The sequence below is a fragment of the Rhinolophus ferrumequinum genome, chromosome X (genome assembly GCF_004115265.2).
Source record: "Rhinolophus ferrumequinum isolate MPI-CBG mRhiFer1 chromosome X, mRhiFer1_v1.p, whole genome shotgun sequence".
NCBI lineage: Eukaryota > Metazoa > Chordata > Mammalia > Chiroptera > Rhinolophidae > Rhinolophus > Rhinolophus ferrumequinum.
Window position 1 is genome coordinate 31,512,472 of NC_046284.1, and position 17,208 is coordinate 31,529,679.

Genomic DNA, 17,208 nt, shown 5'->3' on the forward strand with positions numbered 1-17,208 from the left:
GGAACCGAGGCAGCTGCCTTTTATTGGGGACCATGTGTTGGCTGGCTTCACTCAAAGGCCACACACTTGATCTTAAAGTCACCCTTTGCTGCCAGGTAGTTGATGGCCTCCAGACTGAGGCAGTTGGGGAACTTGAATGTGTATCCATGTGGCAGCTTGATGATCAGGTCTGCTTGATTGAAGGAGATGCAGAACTCCGTGACACTTCCAGAATGGAAGGGAATGAGAGACGACTGTTGTTTGGTCCCCCAGGTCCCACCATCATTGCTGTTACCCACAATGGTGTTGGTGTCCCCATATATTGAAGTGAGGTTTGAAGTGCAGACACACGTTGTTGCTGTCTTTGCCCAGGTTCAGCACGAAGCTTTTGGCATCAGGGAAAACCTTGCTCTGAACTCTGAGGCACTGCTCAGGTTTGAGATTCAGGTTGCTGGTGACCAGACTACTGGCTAAGGACAGGAATATGGTCCTGGGAACTGTGGCATCAGCTGTCTGAAGACTCCACCAGAGACATACATCCAATAGATTTGGGGTCATTGTGATTTTATTTTCATTTGTCTCAAGGTATCTTTTGATTTTTTTCCCTTGTTCGCATTTTTGTTCATTATTATCTTATTCATTGTTTAGTAGCATGATATTTAGCCTCCATGTGTTTCTGTGTTTTTGATGTTTTTGTTTGTTTGTTTGTTTGTTATTGATTTCTAGTTTCATACCACATGGTCTGAGAGGACACTTGGTATGATTTCAATCTTGTTGAATTTGTGGAGACATGTTTTGTGTCCTAACATGTGGTCTATCTTGGAAAATGTTGCAGGTCTACTTGAAAACAATGCCTAAAATAAATGAAGAAACAAAAACTCATAGACACAGACTATAGTTTAGTGGTTACAAGAGGGTGGCGGGGTAGTAGGTGAGGGTAAAAGGGATCAAATATGTGATGAGGGAAGGAGAACTGACTCTGGGTGGTGAACACACAACATGATATATAGATGATATGTTACAGAATTGTATACTTGAAACCTATGTAAGTTTACTGACAATTATCACCCCAATAAACTTTAACTAAAAAAATAAAATAAAATAAAAATAAACAAATAAAAGTGAGCAGTTCACTCTCAATTAATAAATAAATAAATAGAAAGAAAAGAATGTCTATTCTGCTCCTCTGGAATGAAATGTTCTAAAAATGTTAATTAAATCCATGTCGTCTATTGTGTTATTTAAGGTTGCTGTGGTTTTTTGTTGTTAATTTTTTTTTGTCTGGAAGATCTGTCCATTGGTGTCAATTAGGAATTAAAGTCCTGTGCTATGACTATGTTACTGTTGCTCTCTCCCTTCATGTTGGTCAGTTTTTACTTTATATATTTAGGTTCTCCTATTTTGGTTGCATAATTGTTTCCAGTGGTTATCTTCTTGCTGCATTGATCCTTTTATCGTTATGAGTTGTCCTTTGTCTCTTATGAAAGCATTTGTTTTAATGTCTATTGTGTCTGATGCACGTATTGGTACTCCACCTTTTTGTTTGTTTGTTTGTTGTCCTTTGCATGAAATATCTTCTATCTCTTTACTTTCAACTCTGTGTGTCTTTCAATATAAAGTGGGTCTTTTGTAGACAGCAGATGTATGGGTTTTGTTTTCTTATCCACTCACCTACCCTATGTCTTTTGATTGTTGCATTGAATCCATTTACATTTAAAGTGAGTATTGATAGGTATGTAGTTATTTCCCTTTTATTATTCATATTCGTGTTTTTTTTTTCTTTTTTTTCTCCTCCTTCTTTTAAAAGAATTATCTTTAGTATTTCTTGTAATACTGGTTTGGTAGTGATGACTTCCTTTAGGTATTTCTTGTCTGGAAAGCTATTTATATCACCTTCAATTTTAAATAATAGCCTTTCTGGGTAGAGTACCCTTTATTGTAGGTACTTGCCAATCCCTTCTGGCCTGCAAAGTTTCTGTTGAAAAATCTGCTGATGGTGTTATGTGAGCTCCCTTGTTGGTAACTAACTGTCTTTCTCTTGTTCCTTTTAAGATTCGTTCTCTGTCTTTAACCTTTGGCCTTTTAATCATGTTGTGTCTTGGTGTGGGACACTTTGGGTTCATCTTGTTTGGTACTTTCTGTTCTTCTTGGTTTTTTACGGTTATTTCCTTTGCCAGGTTAGACATTTTTCCATCATTATTTCGTCAAATAGATTTTAAATTCCTTGCTCTCTCTCTTCTCCTTTTGGTACCCTTATGATGCAAACAATTTTATGCTTTATATTGTCCCTAAGATCCCTTAATGTATCCTCATTTTTTTATTATTATTTTTTTTTTCTTTTTCCTGTTCTGATTGGGTATTTTCTGCTACCTTGTCTGCCTAATCATTGGTTCAATCTTTTGCTTCATCTAATCTGCTGTTGATTTCTTCTGGTGTATTTTTTATTTCGGTTATTGTATTCTTCATTTCTAACTGGTTCTTTTGTATGGTTTCTATGTCATTTTTTATGCCTACTATTTCTTTGTTGAAGTTCTCACTAAGTTCCCTGAGCATCCTTACAGCCAGTGTTTTGAACTCCATCTCTCTTAGGTTGCTTGCCCCCATTACTTTGAGTTATTTTTCTGGACTTTTCTCCTATTCTTTTATTTGGGACATGTTTCTTTCTTTCCTCATTTTGGCTGCCTTTCTGTGTTTTTTTCTATGTATTATGTAGATCTCCTATGTCTCTTAGTCTTCACTGGGTGGGCTTATGTAGCAGGTGTGCTATATGACCCAATGGTACAATCTTCCTTATCAACTGAACTGTGTGCAGGAGTTCCCTTGTGTGGGTTGTGTGTACCCTCCTGTTGTAGTTGAGCCTTGATTTTTGTTGGCACATCAGTGGGTGGGATTGACCCTCAAGCTGACTGGCTGTGAAGATTGGTGAAACCCACTGTGTGTGATCTGCTGTATAGGGGCTGCCCACTCAGAAGGGAATTTTGCCCCAGTGGGCTTTTGTGCCTGTTGAGACCACCCTTTGTGTGTGTTGCTTGAGGGGCTAATCCAGTAGAGCTCTGTTGTGGTCTGAAGCTGGCTTCCAGGTCTGTTGGTTCTGGGGTCTCTTGGGATGGTCTCCTGTGCAGGCCAATATCAGCTGTTGCCTGTGACTAGCCAGCCACTACATGGTTGGAGCTACAGAGATAGCTGCATTTGGTAGCTGCTTCTTCTGACCTAGAGGAGTGTGTGAGAGGCCACACAGAAAACCGAGGCTGGCTGCCACCAGTACCAGCTCTGAGGCAGCTCAGCAGAAGGCCCAGGGTATCCCAAGGCCTGACACCATCTGCTGGCTACCTTTAAGTCTCAGCCTCTGTAAGAGACTCAGTAGATGCACTATTTGGGTGAGGCAGGATCCCAGCTAGTCACCAGGGGGGAATGAGTGGTATTCACCAGGTTAATGTAGATTCATCTTGGGGCCAGTGCTGGTCCTGGGGCATCCCACAAAAGTCGCACATCGCACCGAGGCCCGACCCCACCTCCCTTGATCCTGCAGACTCGGGACTTTTCTCAGAAAGACTGCAGCACGTGTTGGGTCTTGTTGTGTGCCATCAAAAGTGCCTCCAGTGGTTCATGAAGTGAGGCGTGCTGTTTGCTGCTGGTAGAGCCTCCTGTGGTGTGCAGGGCAGAGCTCTTTGTCCTGCCACCAAAAATGCCTCAGGTTGTGCATGAGTTGGGTAGGGTGGGGATCCAGGTAATCATTGTGGAGGAAGGTAAGTGTTGTTCATCAAGTTAATGCATATTCAGTTTTGGCCATATTTGGAAGAGCTCAGCACAGGAAAGATGTTTCCCACTGCAGGGTACATGGAATGAAGGCTCAACACAGGGACGATGGTAGTTGTCCTTCTAACCCTAATCCTGAATCCACAGAACTCAGTCTTTCACCTCCTGAGTTACCTTCAGTCTGCCAGAGTGCAGAGACTGTGTCTGAGAGGGAGAGAGTCTGTGTGAGGGCCCTTGAAGAATATGGTTGGGTTTCAAGCAGCCTTCCATCCCACTGGGAGTGACAGATGAATCCCTGCTGATTTTGGCAGCCAGATGTTGTAAGGCACCTCTTTGCAGCACTGGGTGCCCTGTGTGGGTCTGGGAACCCTCCCTCCTAAGGTGGGGTCCTCTGTGGCTGAGATATCCCTCCCAATTCTCAACCACCACACATGAGTGTGGGACCAGCCTGTTTTGTGTTTCTGCCATTCCTGCCAGTCTCAAACATAGTTTCTTCTTCATATCCTTAGTTACAGGACTTCTGTTCAGCTAGTTTTCTGATGGTTCCCCAGTTAACTGTTTTATAATTTAGGTTTAATTTCAATGTGGTCAGGGGAGGAGGGAAGCACAGTGTTTAACTACTCTGCCATCCTGAGAAGAACCTCAAATAATGCCACTAATTAAATAACAGTTTCAATATATAAAAAGGGGTAATGGCTGTGGAATCAGTGCATAGCCTCAATGAGCTTACACTCTGATGAAAGCATTTCTCTAAAGTGAACTTTGTGGGTAGATTAATGGTACTGTCTGAGTTCTGCTCAGTAGAATTTATGGGACTGAATGGATGGACAATAAAAAATGAACAGACAGCCATAAAAATGAAAACCTCTCCCACTGCTTTTTAAACTCTTTGATCTAAATGCAGCTCAAAAGATGAAACAGGTATCAGAAGTACTTTTTAGCACTTACTAAACACTGAACTTTCTAAGCAGTGACTTAGGATGGACTGAGGCTCAAGTTAGATCTATTTTAATATTGATTCTGGCCTGAAACAAATGTTTGTGTCCTTGAAATAACTTTCTGGTGGTTGTTGATTCATTATTTTCTTTATATATTAAATAGGAGTAAATAGTCCTTTGGTCTTCTTCAAGTTCTGAATGGGCTAATTAGCCATTTTGTAAACCAATATTGTACAGTATTTCATTTAGATAGATTAATTTATAATCTTGTACTGAAATGCAATTAAAATGTACTTGCAACTAGTTTTTAGTCCCTAATCATCAATTGCTGTTACTCTGTACATGAATTGGTTGGTAAATTTTATTGGCTTATTTTACTGGACAAAACACAGTGTCTAATAACAGTCTCTGATCCAGAAAGCTGCAGAGCAAAACCATTGGCTTCAGATTGCTAAACGAAACTTGTCCATGCCCCATTTTAAAGATATAGTGATAAAGATCGTCCTTTTTGTTTCGGTGTTTTTCATTTCCTTGATGTTCTCTGTGTACTTGACAATACCTGCCTTGTGAACTTGAAAAGAAATAAGTTTATTTTGTTGCAATTTAAGTCAGCGTTCACTTATTTTGTTCTTCCTACATAAATGCCAAGTACAATTGCAATCAATCTATCAGTCTGTCTGCTACTGCTATTTAAAAGTAAATTTCAATATTGAAGCTTATCTATTCACTCATGTATCCTGTCACTCAACAAATATTTATGTATGACTACACTGCTCAAAGTATTGTGCTACATTGACACTATCATGTGTTTTGTGAACATAGCAAGGCAATTTCTTAAATTTAAAGTTTGCAGTTAGTCAAAGTTTTAAAATATCAGATGTTTAGTAGAATGAGCACAAATGGGTGATAATATTTATCAGTAAGCATAGTCCATTTTCACAACTTTAATACTTAGTAACTAATTGTTTAAAGAGCAACATATTTGCTAAATGAATGACTTTTTTGGAAATTTAAATAGTTTGACTGGTAGTTCTTTAAGAAAACACAAATTTTTCTGTAACAGTCTATGTAATCATGTGATTCACATTGCTAAGCGTATTTCTTGGGAAGGTACATTACTTCAGGATGAACATAAGAAATACTGTATTATGTTTGTGTCACATTTCTCTGTTTTAACACATTTAGGAAATCAATTTGAACAAATTAAAAATGAGTGGGGCTTTGGGGTTGTGAGAAGGTTATTTAGAATTTTTGGTAATAGCTCTTTACACCTTAGGTGAGATTTTGAAAAATGCTTGTCGTTGCTTTACAATATTGTTTGATGTTGTAGAAATGAGATTTTGTAATTGTTTACACACAGAGACACACACACACACACCAGTTGAGGCCCCAATTAAACAAAAGAAGATTGGATCTTGCCCAAACTAGTATATACAACATAATGAATGCACTGTCTAATTCAAAGTATACTTTGCTGATTGCTTAGGGGATAGGCCAGGAAAATACTCAAGTGGGAGCTAGTTTACATTATCCTGAAAAGGGTAAAGAAAGAGCAGAAAACACCATCTTACCTAAACTCGTTCTCAGGCATCAGGTCACAACTATCACTGAGTAGCAGAAATCTGGTCTTCAGTAGGTAGGTCCAGATGCATAGCCAGCTGTCTAATATGAAGGTAGGGAGGTCGTGGTTGGTGAGGGTGGAAGCTAGACAGCCCTGGAGCACAGGGCTGCACCGTTCTATCATGGCTGAGCACACAAAACAGAGGGCACTCTTTGACTAGCTTCCCTGTGTCTTACCAGGCTCTTATTTTCACACTGCCATTTCTAACATCTTTTCACCAAAGATTTAATAATCCTTCTGGCAGAATTTTACCATGAAAATAGTTGAAAAGACAGCCCTTTGGAAGCATGTGCTTATTGAAAAGAACTGTTTTTCCCATCACTCTGCTACTGTGGTATTTCTCTAGAGAATTTTCCCTCGCTAGAAACTCTGCTCCAGGTGTCATAGGGAATTAGGGCTATTTATTAGGTTTAGCTAATCAAGTATCATAGACCCCCAGGATAAGAGGAAACCTTATGGTTATTTAGGGCAACATTCATCTGATGTTTGGATTTCTTCTGTTTTTAAAAAATTTCTCTTGCAAGGAACTCATTGCCTCCTGATATAGTCTATATTCAGTGTTTCCTCTGGGGTGTTCTCTTTAACACCAGTCCCAAAGTGTTCCATGGTCAAATAAGTTTGAGAAGCGATAGTTACCGTTTAGGCTCTGAATATTCCCACAGAAAATAGACTTATTTAAATTACCCTGTAATTTCCCTCAACTTATATGGTCATGAAACCTCTTTCTTCTACATATTTTAATATCTCGTTCCACAGAAAATGCTTCAGTATATGCTTGTTTCAGATAATACATATTTGTTAAATTAAAATTGAATTGACTTTTTGGACTCATGTCAACCTGACCTTTGACTCCTTGAATCTTATTATCTAGTACAACTTGCAATTTAGCTACATCTACTTCATGTTTTGCTGTACTTGGGTTTTTGGCTCAAGTATTGGTCTTCTTTTTCATAATTCATTTTGTTGGCTCCTGCCCACCTCTCCAGCTTGTGTATTTGGTCCCAGCTATGTCATCCTGTACGTTCATCAGCAGTCTGAGATCTGTGCAATCCACTGATGTCATGAGCATAACATTTCCATCTTTAAATTGATTGATTAGAAATGATGAACAGGACTGAGAAAGGTTAGTATTGTCATGACCCAGGGTAGGCTGCTCCTAGATATTGCACAATGGTATATTGATTATTTTGAACTAAAATTACCTGAGAAGCAGCAAGAGCAGGAAGAGCTCTCTGATTCTCCTCTGTCCTCCTAAAGCAGGAAATAAATCTCTGTGATAGGTACCCTCCCCACTCCTGAATGACTGAGAGACAACCTTATCACAAGAGTTATAAAATCCAGAGTGGAAAAAGTGTGTATAAATAAACCTTGTAATGCCTTTACTAATTTACTACTCAAATTCAAACTTTGTTTAGCTTCCTCACTAATGAATACCCATGCATGCTTAGATTGCTTACTAATGAGCACTAGCTTACTTTGTCCTGTCAATTTCTCACAAAAGTATTGTTTCTTTGTCTAAAAAGTATAAAATCATTTCTAGTTCAATTCCTTGAGCGTCATTGTATGATCTGAGCATCATACTGTGATTCTCACCTGTGCATGTGTTAAATTGTTTTTTTTTTCCTCCTGTTAATCTAGTCTGCCAATTTTATTATAACTAGTTGAGCCAGAAGAACTAAAGAAGGATAGAATGGGGGAATTCTCTCCCTCTCCTCAACAGTATCATTCCATAAACTATTACCCTTTGTTTCCAATTGCTAATTGCCCTAATTAATAACAGATACTTCAGAAAAGAGTTTCCAATAGCCCATGTTTCTAGTTTTTGTGGTTTGCAAACCTCTTCCGTCAAGAGACAAATCATTTTTTCTTATTTTAGCTCCCCAATTTTGACCCAAAACAAATAATAATTTAATTTCTAAATATAGTAGCTCATCTTCATAAAACTGATGCCATATCTTTTGAAGTACTATTGGTCAAAATACTGCTTTACATGTTGCAGAAAATATTTTGGGGATATTTTTTAACACCCATGATGTCTTTTTGTGCCTGAAGAATTTAGTTTGTGTGGTTTCAGTATATTTGTATTGTAATTTTCTATCTGGAGGAATAGTCTCTTGAAATTGTATATACTAATTAGTGTAGTTTGTAAAATAACAGATACTTTTGAATGTCTGGCAAATAAGGCTTTCAAATGCAGCATTTAAATATAATTGCTCTTTATGCATCATTTCACTTAAGATATGTATTAATTTTTCTTATAACTGCAGGTTTGAGATGGTCCATTGTTAATCTCTCCACAAAGCAAAAAAACAAACAAACAAATAAAAACACACAAACAACAACAAGAAACACAATGTATTTCCCAAAGTTTCCCCAAATATCCAGTTTTTAATGTGTGCTTTTTTTTATGTTTATGCAAGTATATTTGCAATGGTTTAGCTCCAACTATTAATTTTCACTAAATTGAATCTTGGACAAGAATTTTTGTTTTGTTTGTAAGTCACTAGGATAGTATTATTGAGATTTTGAACTTACTTTTCAATATCAGGGCCTCTTTAAGTTTTCATTGTTGAGGTCAACTTAGAAAGGAGTGTGTCGGAAACAGTAGAGAACTCAAGTTCTGAGACTCAAATGGCATGAGTTCATTATTGACGCCATGCCATTTTCTAGCTGAGGTACTCTGAATAAGTTGTTTAATGTATCTAAACCTCATTTCCTCATTTGTAAAATGGAGATGAGTATGATGATGGATACCTACCACGTAATATTGCTTTATAGATTACATGAAGAGTATTCAAGTAAAGCACTTATCACATCGCCTTAAACGCATTGAGAATTGGATAAGTGATTATAAATCTCTTAAGTTTCATAGATAAGTAAAACCCTTAAAATATCCAGGAAAAGATGGTATGTTGTAAGTCAAACTTTTCTTTGCACAGGGCTCTGGCTATCAAAATGGTTATATTTCTCAAAATTTCTCAATTTTCACAATGACTATGGATTACATTATCTGACTTAAAATGATACAGCATGACAGCATAGTTTGAATTCAAACTGTACAAATCTATTTCATACAGCAACCATGCAATAGTACCCCAAACATGTCAGTCATAACACTTACCACAGTTTACTTAAATGTACATTCTAAATAGTATCCATTGTCCTTGCATGGCCCAGATATGGTCCAAACAGTCTGTAGGAAAAACAAAACAAAACAATGACCCCTTTCCATTGGGCATCTGGCTATTCTGAATTTGTCAAAGTGGAAATGGGCTTAAGATAATTTGAGTTTAGGACATGGTTCAAGGTATTTTGTTTCTGTATCAAAGCCAGCTCATTTGTTTCAAATTTTGTCTGGGTATATTTCATTTCTTAGGAATAACTGAAGTTACAAAAGTACTGCAGGTTGTATCATGGCTCAGAGTAAAATGTTTTTTGGTGGAGTATATCCCTATTTAATATTGAAAGGACAATGAGATTCAATGATAACTAATATGTAAGGACCCAGGTAAATAGACCAGCCAGCAGCCTAAGTCCACTGGAGTGAGAGCCCCAGAGAATAAATCCAATAGGTGATATCAGATATTCAGCAGGGCCTCCAGGATGCTTGTGCAATTTTCTGCAGAAGAATGTCCTACGGAGGACATGCGTTTGGCCTGAAATATAGCATGCATTCTACTCACTGCGGGCACTGTGTAGTTGTACTGTCTAGAGATGGCACGCTGTGGCAATTCTTCCAACCAGAGGTGGTGTCTTGTTCTATTATGCACAAAGGTGTTTGACAAAGAGTGCAGACTTGGCAGTCAGTCTTCATTCAGCCTTTGGTTCTACTCCCATGTATCTTCTGACTGTACCTTGAAAGGGCAAAACCCTTTCATAGAGAACTTGTCCTATAGTAGGGGCTGAGAAGGCATAAGCTGATCCCTCTCAGAACAATGCTCTTGGTTTCCATGACATTGTGATTTGTAAGAAAAATATATATTTGGTTATTCAGATGACCAAAATATATTTCTCAAATATATTGGGTCCTCATTTAGGGTTCCTTTCTCTTGGCTTCCAAAACCCTTGGAATTTCCTAAGTGTTGAGAGTGATAAATGTGTCTTTTGTTATGTTAATGAGCTGTCTTTTGGAAAGCACCTAAGGATGGGGTCTGGTTGTCAGTGGAGCCAACCATGTGATTAAATGGTTGGAAGTTTCAGTCCCTTTCTCCTCCTCCACCCCCTACAACCTACAGGGAAGGGAGAGGGGCTTGAGATTGAACCAATCTCCAATGGTCAGTGATTTAATTAGTCATGACTGTAATGAAGCCTCTGTAAAACCCTAAAAGGACAGCTTTCAGGGAGCTTCCAGGTTGGTGAACACATGGAGATCCTGGGAAAATGGCATGCCGGAGAGGGCATAGAAGCTTCGTACTCTTTCCCCATATCTTGCTCTACGTATCTCTTCCATCTAGCTGTTCCTAAATTACATTACATATATTTGGTTATATGAACCACTGTAAAAAATCAATTGGGAGCTCTTAACAACAGCGTTGCTGGTTTGATTCCCACATGGGCTGGTGAGCTGCCCTCCACAACTAGATTGAAGGATAATGACTTGGAGCTGATGGGCCCTGGAAAAATACACTGTTCCCCAGTATTCCCCAATTAAAAAAAAGTAATTGAATCCAAGGAGGAGTTCACAGGAACGTCTTATTTATAGCGTGTCAGTCAGAAGTACAGGTAACAACCTGGACTTGTGATTTGTTTCTGAAGGGGGGTGGGTTGGTGGAATCTCCAGCTTGTAGCAGGTCTTTCAGAAGCACAGGTAGCAACTTGGGCTTGTGCTTGGCCTCTAAAGTGACAGGGGGAAGGGGGTACAGTCTTGTGGGACTAAGCCTTTAACCTGTGGAATCTGATGCTATCTCTGGGTAGATAATGTCAGAATTGAGTTGAATTATAGGACACACAGCCCAGCTGGTGTCCTGAGAATTCCTGGTTGGTGTAGGGACACCCCACCCCCCAACCTTGAATACTGAGTCTCAGATCACTGAAAGAGTTCCACAATATTTCTAGAAATGATGCAAGGATCACCTTAGTGATATAATGGAATGAACTGAGAATTTGTAGTCGGAATGCCAAGGATTTAAATTCTAATTTCAATGCTACTGGTTTTGTGATCTTGGTCATGTTAATGAAAAATGTGGAATATACATCATCATATTGGCTCTCTATCACATTTTAAATGGTCAAATGTGCTGTGAATTTTATTAAATTTCAAAGAAATTTGGTACATGCATGAAAAGAAATAAATGATATTTGAGAGAAAGAAATGACCTTTTTTATTTTTTGCTATTTTAAAGCAAAATTGTCATCCTGACTACAATATTTACCCTAGGTAAAAATCACCTTTCATCCATGTTAACTGATAGAATATATATTTTTTTTTCTTAAAATTATGTGAATTTTGGAATTCAGAGAACCATGTTTTATGTAATTACTCCCTCTGAAGTTTAAAGTAAATAACTCCTGAGCTGTATTCTGGCCCACTGGGGTTTGAGCTGCAGAAGGAAGATGCCCCACATCACTACATTTTGAATAACTTGAAATTTGAAAGTAGCAAACCAGTTCACAGAAACCAGTCATTGAAATGTCCACTGTGCCAGCCTTATAAGTGTATTTCATAAATTGATAAGTGGCCTCCAAGAATCCTATTTTGCTAACAAAGTTTTTTTTTTCATTTTAATGTATTTTATGAATGACGATATGGTGTTAACCTATATTTGTAAGTACTTAACTGAGCAAAGTATCCAAAATATTCAATTTTAGTTACAAAGCTGTTTTAAATTATTTTGATTCAACTGACAAATCAAGTCAAACAAATAATTTGATATTGTTTTCCAATCAAACTAGCTTAACTAATTTCTAATTTTGGGGTGAACTTAAGTCAAACCATTAGTTGTATAGAATATCTCTGTTCTTCTACCATTGTCTTCATCCCATTATTCTTCTCATCAGAGATGTTTTTCTGCCCAGTGTCTTGACTGCAGTGATGATTGTAGATGAAGAAATGAAATCTGTATTGACTGAAATAAGTAAGTTATTTTATTATCCCTTGCTAATCATTGTACCTGAATATTAAGTGGTAAGGTATAATAATTAATGCATAGTAATTAGTATATAGAGCTAGTGAAACCCTGTTTTAGACAATCCTGGTGGGGATATACCTAAAATAGGCCAACAGATATATTGAGAAACTTCTTAAAGTTATTTTTTAGAGTTTCTTTGCCGTATTATAATATATGTAAGAATACACATGTAATTGGAGATGACAGGATAATTCTTTGAGTGAGTATAGCAATTGTTCTGTGGATAAAGTTAGAAGGCCATATTAATATTGCTAGAATTTCTTCAATGAGTATTTTTGTTAGGATGTCAGGGGTCAACTCTGTGGGACTTTTCTTAAAATGATACACAGGTAACTCAGTTAATTTCTGTGGAGTACTTCTAGATAAGAGATTTTCTTATTTTTCTTGTTACAGAAATATTTACCACTGTCAACAATTTTCAATTGAAAAGTTGGCCTTAGTATAATTTTCCAGCACTACTGCTGGGTCTAAGTATCATATTAACCTCATTGTTCTAGCAAAAAGTTTGAAAGTGTTCAAAAATGCAGATCAATGCTATTGAAAAACGATCCTGATTTTTACATCATTACCTAAACTTAAGTTTTCAATAAAAAGCAGAAAGTTTGAGATAATAGTAACCAATGGACACAATCCAAATAGCAACTTCTGTCTCATTTCTAAGTACAGAAGCGCAATGGAGGTGTTTGGAGGACCTTGGAGCTTCGTACTGTCTATAACGTAAGCAGCTCTAACTAGATTGGGAGAGTTCCAATGTATATACCTGACTGCAGGAACACACCTTTAGAGAAAGTGGAAGAGGGCAAGGGTGAACAGACTCCACAAATTATGTCTCCTTCTAAGGCAAATCTTCAGTATTATTTTCTGAAATAATGTGTGAAAAATCACATAGCACACTTCCTGGCACTTTGTGTGTGCCAAATATGTGAAATATATTATTAAAGGTGATAGTGATGCTTAGTGGCTAAAAGCATAAGCTCTGAAGTCAAGCCACCTGTGTTTTCATCTTGCTTCCACAGTAACCAGCTGGGTAAACATGGGAACATTATTTAATCTCCCTAAAGCTTACAAGATAATATCTATTTCATATAGTTGTCAGCAAAATAAATGAGTGAATACATACAAAACGATTAAAACAGTGTCTAGTATGTAGTAAGCACTCAATTTAGATATCAGCTGTTTCTACAGCTGTGATGATGACAATTACTTGTACTACCATTGCTAATACTACAAGTACTTTCATCCTGCCTATATTGTTAGGAATTGGCTGGGGACTTTAGAGGCTTTAAATAAGCAGGGTTAGGTAAGTCACAGGCTGACCAATATGACCAATTTGGGCAAGGCTGAAGATTACAGTCTTGTTCTGGCTTCTTCTGTATATCCTTAGTTATAGGACTTGTTTAGCTAGACTTCAGGTGATTCTCAATGATGGCTGTTCTGCAGTTGTAATTTGATGTGGTCATAAGAGAATGGAAGCACAGTGTGTACCTACTCCTCCATCTTGACTGTAAGTCACTAACAAAGTTTTATTTTTCTTTAATCTCCCAAGTAGAAATAGTTCTATGGGGAAGAGCCAATTTAATATAGAATACAGTTGTCAGCAATAATATTTCAAGTTTATTTACACAGCAGTGGGAAAAACCTGCAGTGGATATAGATTCTGCAGTTGTTATTCAGGTATGAGTTGTTCTGCAAGAATCCTGAGGTGTAATCTAAGAATACATAACTACAAAATCAAACTCTGACAATATTCTTATAATTCTTACTAGCTCCAGGAATATGAGAAGCCCTTCAGAAAATGATCTCCTTTCATATAAATACTTTTATAAACAACATGGAATCATAGAGAATGTTTTGTGCATTGTTTGCTAGTCGTTTTTATAATTTGATCTGTGATTCACATATTTAATTCTGTTCATATCTGTTCCTTGTTATTTTCTGGTGGTACTTGGGTTAGAATCCATAGTCATTTGTGGTTTCCCTGCTTTACAAATTCCTACTTCTCTGGAGCACTTTATTCTCATATTAGACCATAGAATTAAGCTTTATCAAGAAATTATTTTTTTCTAGCATTTACATTCTTCAAAATCATATCAGCCGCTGGACTTTACTTTCCTGGAGAATATTGTCTTTCATATGACTCCTTTTAATGTTTACTGTTTGATTTTTTTAAATTGTTGCTTCTATGTTAAATTAGTTCTATAACTTTTTTTTGGCTGTCATAAAGTCTACAAAGCTTTAACTGCAAAGTAATATTGGGAAAATAATATTGTATTGCATAAAACACTTAACCAAGCTTTATAAGATCTTTCGCCTTCCATTTCTTGATTGCATAGCTTCCTTCTGTTGGGATCCTTAAATTGACAAGCTAGTTAAGCAAGAATGTGTTTGGTAGATTGAGTTTTCATATTCCAGAGAGTTTTGCTTTGGTATGTGCTTTGATTAAAATAAATTTATGTACAAGTGTGGGGTATGATTTCATCAGTTTGTAGGGATTATTTGGAATTTTTTTTCTATTTTCATGTCTGTATCTTTCTATTGAAAACATCACATTGGCAGATACTGGTCTAAATCTATCCCACGCCAAAAGAAGTTGTAAACATCCATTGTCCTAATGACCACAAAACCATCCATTTCTACCCTTAAAATTATTATTCATGGTTGAAAATATAGCTCCACGTTAGACTCAAAGGAAACATTTTCTCTTCTGTGTTATTTCAGTTTAGATGTTGGGTTCCATAGCTGATAGATTTGTATCTTATGAACCTGTATTTTGAATGTACAGTGGGCTAATCCTCCTGATCCCTAAATGGTCTTTTTGATATTATGTCTGCCTGGGGGCAGGGTTCTGGCTACTTGTTCAATACTCTTTCATGGATCAATTCTCCTGACACACTGGTGTCATTTGCTGAATACACTCAAACTACCTGATCTCCTGATTGTTGACTGTATTACAGTTTAAAGTTTCCAAACTTAGCTGAGCCCTCAGTATTTCTTTAATAAGAGAAAATTTTTATCCCCCCACAGTAAGCTTCTTTTTCCATTCTACTCAGTAACTGTCTCCAGACGTGTCTTCCTCCCTTACAGTAGATGAGTAGTAGGCCACCTAATTTCACCAAGAAAATGGAGATTATCAAGCATAAATTCCCTCATATTTCCTCTTTGCTATCTTTAAAATATTATCAAGCATTTTTTTCTCTAATTCCTCTTGTTTTTGAGTAATAAGCCTGTTTGCCAATATTTTTCTTCTGTCCTTTTGCTTTCTACTTTCTTGCTGCAAATTTCATAATTCAGGCTGTCATCATCTGTCATCTTCTATCATTCTCTCCAGTCTGGTCTCTCAACCTGCCAATCCGTTCTCCACAGGATAGCCAGAGTGATTTGTATTCTAATCATATCACTCCCCTGTTTCTAATTCTTCATTGCCTTAAGATTCAAATCTAAAGTACTAAACAGAGTGAATAAAGTCTTTCCTAATGTGGGATGTTATAATTCCACTTTCCACCATTCCCTTTGCTGCATGCAGTCACAGTCACTGTTTCCTGACCATGCTATGCAATTTCATATCTTTGTGCTTTGCCCATGTAACTATCTCTGTTCCCTTCACTTAGAATGTCTTACCCACTTTCTGGATACAGTGAGCTCCTACTTATCTCATAAAACCTTGTTGAAATATTGCCTCCATGTGAAACCTTTTCCTGTTCACACCTAGGAAGCATAAATTCCTATATTTTGCATAGCACTCTTTGCATACTTTTCTTACAGTGTCTCTACAGTCCCTTGCTATTATCTGTTTACAGGCCTTTCTGTCCTTACTTGCCTGGTGAGCATTATGTCTTAATCATCTTTGTTTCCCTAGCTTCTAGTGTAGTGCAGTGGACACTCCATAATTTTGAATGAGTGAATCTAAGAATGACAATTGAGTAGCACATGTTTCATTTTGGATACTCAAGCATAAGTTGAAACCTCAAACTCCAGACACTTGAAAAAATAAACAACATTACAACAAAATTGGCAAAAATCAAAGAGAAAGATGACATGGATAGTGGAGGAGATAATTACTAAATTGCTAAAGCCATACACTAGCTGAGGCTTTTGTACGGTGGTGGGGGCATAGGGGAGGCAGAAATAGAAAGAGAAGTACGGAGGCAGAATGAGCGGCTGACAATAACGGGTCTCCTCTTCATCCTATGGCCTTGACATACACACCTCTGTGGCACGTCCTGTAATCAGTTCTCTTACATGAATATAGGAAGTCAGCATCTTTTATTTCTCTCCAAAAGTGCAATCCCAAAGGGCCATGTTCAGCACCTGATTATGGTGTTTCTTGAATGTTCCTCCAATGAACACCAAAGGGCGGATGGTTCTACTTAATCACTTCCTCAACTACTATTATCTTCAGACTCATCCCATTTAGTGTTAACCTGTACAGCATGCCAAATAATTTTTTTATTATTCTGTCTCAGAAAGCTCTAAATAATTCTAACGACCCAGTAAAAAGCATGACATAAGTTTTAATTACTAGCTTCAAAATCAAATGTTTTGAAAAACTGCCCCATTTATTCATTAATTCAACAAAAAGATTATGGGTGCCTACTGTGTGCCAACCCACAAAGTACTCAGAAATATGTTGATCATGCCTTCAGGGGGTGGTATATTCTTGTATATTAATTGAAATGCTATAGTCTTCTTGCTTTTTCATTTTTAAGTAGTTTTTTGGACTTTAATTACCTGTCAAGTATAAGGATGTGTAAAGTCAGGTGGTACTAATGAATAATCTTAGACCCAA

At 37.3% G+C, this 17,208-nt stretch overlaps 1 protein-coding gene and 1 pseudogene across 2 annotated transcripts in view; one reads left to right on the top strand and one right to left on the bottom strand.

Annotated features, from left to right (window-relative positions):
- The window catches only part of TENM1 (teneurin transmembrane protein 1), a 1,301,460-nt gene that overhangs the window by 195,565 nt on the left and 1,088,687 nt on the right, over positions 1-17,208 (top strand). The window lies entirely within an intron of this gene.
- Positions 48-537, bottom strand: LOC117035417 (galectin-1-like; annotated as a pseudogene).